Genomic DNA, 4,089 nt, shown 5'->3' with positions numbered 1-4,089 from the left:
CAGTATGGAGACAGAGGAAGGACTAACCAATAAACGTAAACAGTTATATATTATATAGGTACTAGGTAATCGTTCTTACAGGCAACGAAGATATAGTAATTCAGTTGTATTCCACATAGGAAAATGAAAAAAAGGTATATCTCAGAAAATGCCCAACAGTTTCGTCCTCCAATGGACCTCTTCTTGGAACGTTTATTAAGGAAAGAGATAAAGTTTACAGTGCATGCGGCCAAGAAAGGCCTAAAATGTTTTTAAACATACAGTTACCAAAAACTAGCAGTTTGAGCTACAAACTATTCAGCAGTAAAATAACAATAAAAACAAGAATAGCAGTTGAGCAAATGAAAAATACCAAAATATCTAACGAGGTAATACATCCATTTGAAACAGCATAACATACAGTACATATTAACAAGTCTATACTATATGATAGTTAATGGATAACCTTATCCAATTTGTACTGACGTTTCATGACATGTAAGATAAAAGGATCTAATTTATACAAACCAGGCGATAAATTAAAACTTTTTCCTTTGCTGTGAACAATGCAAGCTGTCTCTATCAAATTTCTTTCAATAAAACCTGTGCTCTTAAACAAAATCTTTGACCCGAGCCAGTCAATCGGTGCATTACATAAACTACTATGAACACATAAAGCATTGCTCGTATTATTTGTTCGTATATTATATTTATGATTTAAAATGCGTTTTTCGAGTGTCTTCCCAGATTGTCCTATATAAAAACTACCGCACTTGCATGGGATCTTATATATGACTCCTTCATTGTTCTCCGGACTATTATGAATTAAGGTGTTTTGATGACGATCACATAGGCATTGTGATGCCTCTTTTTATAGCATTATTAGTCCTTCTGTTAATGACGGGGAGATATGAGGAAAGAAAAGTATATCTTAGTTTTACCAGACCACTGAGCTGATTAACAGCTCTCCTAGGGCTGCCCCGAAGGATTAGATATTTTTACGTGGCTAGGAACCAATTGGTTACCTAGCAACGGGACCTACAGCTTATTGTGGGATCCGAACCACATTACATCGAGAAATTCTATCACCAGAAATAATTTCCTCTGGTTCCTCGTTGGCCGAGCCGGGAATCGAACTTCGGACTACCAGATTGGTAGCCGAGCGCGAAGTCCACTCGTCCAACGGGAAACTGGAGAGATGAGGAACTTGAGGCTTCTGAAGTTCTTCTTGATTATATCACTAATGTTATGAATATCATACACGCTAAAATTCCTCGTTCCGAAAGGCAAATGGCTTTCAGTTTGGCAGCAGAAATCTGGGATTCTAAATGTAACAAGATGAGTAACCCAGCAGTAGCAAATTACAGCCGAGATACTCCATTCAGGTAAACAATACTCACTCGGTAAGACATTTAACTGCGCGTCAGAATTTTTCCACAACATTACTCTTGTCTTACTAATTCGTCATCTTTATTCCCATTATTGGAAAGTGAGAAAATATACAGAATCTGTCTCGTAATTGTTGCCCAATATAGAATTTCCAAACTTCTATTCCATAAAATAAATTACTATTGTGCTAAGGGGGTCCGTGCTATGAAACTGGTTCAATCTATCCTATACCAACCACCAACCTTAGGATTGTCTTTCCAGAATGACAGTTATAATACGTCATTAGTAGCTATTTAATTGAACGATTTTCATACCACTCAAATTAGCAACTTTATTATTATTATTATTATTATTATTATTATTATTATTATTATTATTATTATTATTATTATTATTATTATTATTACTCTAGCAATTAATGTATGAAAGGCCATTGATTTGCGAAGCAAGCTTTCTCAAAATGAAATATTTGCATGTTAGAAAAGGAGTACAAGAATATATAAGAGTTTTTGGAACCTTAGTGGTTTTCAACCAATTAGGTTGAATATAAAGCTTCAACCACTTAGGTTGTATATAAAGCGGACAGTCAGCGCATCAGTTCCCTTCACGAGTGTGAGAACGATTAAAGTTTATTGTGTTATTCATAATCAAATCTGCATTTATTGATCCATGCAGCAAAGTATATACATGTAGATAGTCACAACCAGCTTAGAGAAAGGCCTGGATCATCAGCTCATCCAAAAGGATTTGGAGCGAGATTTATGGAGTGAAGTTGCTAGCTTCATGTCAGCCTCCATCTCCTACTGCTACCCACTACAGTCGACATAGTAAGTGGTACATAATTCAGAGCTTATGCCAACAGAGGCACTATAGGTTCTGACTTAACATCTACCGAATCACTTTATACTTTCCCAGGCTTCAATCTTTAACTTATATATATATATATATATATATATATATATGTATATATATATATATATATATATATATATATAAAGTTGTATTCTATCTCGAGGTACTCCACAATGAAAACGAAGGAGAAACCAGAGGAAAAAGGTACAAAAGTTCTTAGTTTGTCCCAACAGTTTCGCCTTCCATCGGGCCTCTTCCGGCGAACTTTATTGAATAATCAGTTTAAGAAAAACATATACCGGACATATGTTTACAATTGACCTCAAGACTTACATAAAACATAAACATTTAAAAATGGTTAACGGTACTTGCAAACTGTTACATCATACGTGATATAAAATATAGTAAATGGTCTTGTACATAGTTCGTCCAACAGAAAAGGTTAACAGTTCAGTGAGGCTAAATAGGTATTTCAGTGAAACCTAAATTAACATATTACATAATTTGTACTGATTTTCATATGCAGAAAGGGAGAGTCTTCTTGAATAAACCTATACTCCCATTAAAGGTATTGTATTTATTTTATCGTATCCATGTTGTTTCTTTTAGATTTCTCTCTATATAATTATTGTTTCTGAACAAAATTCTTGCTTGAGACCAATAAATTGATAAAAAAAATTCTAGCTTGTTTACTGATGGTTTCATCTAATTCCGTGGTCTCAAGCAAGAACCTTGTTCAGAAACAATAATTTTATAGAGAGAAATCTAATAGAAACGGCATGTATTCAATAAAGTGAATACAATAACTTTAATGTCAGTATATTAGGTTTATTCAAGATAGACCCACTCTCTCTACATGTAAAAAATCAGTAAAAAATTTTGTAATATATTGACTTTATTACCTACTTAGCCTCATTACACTGTTAAACATTTCTGTTGGACGAACTATGTACTAAATCATTTATATTTCATATCATCTTGTAACAGTTGTAAGCACCGTTAACCATTTTGACTTATTTATGTTTTATGTAAGTTTTGAAGTCAAATGTAAGCATATGTTTTTCCTAAACTGATTAGTCAGTAAAGTTCCTCGGAAGAGGCCTCATGGAAGGCGAAACTGTTGGGACAAATTAAGAACTGTTACCTTTTTCCTCTGGTTTTTCCTTCGTTTTTCACTGTGGAGTAATACATCGATATATACCTACAAACACACACACACAAATATATATATATATATATATATATATATATCTATATATATATATATATATATATATATATATAATATATATATATATATATATATGTATATACTTGTATCAGCGTCAATAAGGCGGGATGTTTTCGAAAGCTTGTGTTTTGAAAATTAAAGAATCTGGAGCCTGAACCAGCCTAATGCTAGTTAGTACATATATATAATATATATATATATATATATATATATATATATATATATATATATATATATATATATATATATATATATATATATATATATATATAAACGGAGCTAAATATCTTCAAAGTTTTAAGTATCAACGAAATCGTCACTTGACTTGTAGCTTTACAAACTCTGCTCACCTGAGTCGTCCTGCCTCTCAAAGGCCTGGTTCAGCTGACCAGTTACCACGGCTGGATTCCACTAGGCACTGAACTGAAAAGGTTTAGGTGGAGTTCAAAATAAACTTGGGAGCAGGTGTAAAGCTGCTACCTTTGCACGCGACCAAAATCCACAGGGCTCCGTTGGGTCTCCGGGGGGCGTGAGATTGCGTGAGATTGCGTGAGCACGTGTGGGTAATACAGGTGTTAACACCTGAGAAATTATTGCGAGTGATGGGCAGTCCCTGTTGCTTAAGAATACTATGTGTT

At 33.8% G+C, this 4,089-nt stretch overlaps 1 protein-coding gene across 1 annotated transcript in view; it reads right to left on the bottom strand.

Moving 5' to 3' along the window:
- The window catches only part of LOC135197091 (uncharacterized), a 22,529-nt gene extending 18,655 nt beyond the window's left edge, over positions 1-3,874 (bottom strand). Inside the window, exon 1 of the mRNA XM_064224051.1 lies at positions 3,802-3,874. The gene's annotated coding sequence lies outside the window, so the exon portion shown is untranslated. The remainder of the gene's footprint in view (positions 1-3,801) is intronic.
- Positions 3,875-4,089: the final 215 nt, after the last annotated feature.

The sequence above is a fragment of the Macrobrachium nipponense genome, chromosome 18 (assembly GCF_015104395.2).
Source record: "Macrobrachium nipponense isolate FS-2020 chromosome 18, ASM1510439v2, whole genome shotgun sequence".
Classification (NCBI taxonomy): domain Eukaryota; kingdom Metazoa; phylum Arthropoda; class Malacostraca; order Decapoda; family Palaemonidae; genus Macrobrachium; species Macrobrachium nipponense.
The sequence above is the reverse complement of the archived record's forward strand: the minus strand, read 5'-3'. Positions and strand labels throughout refer to the sequence as shown.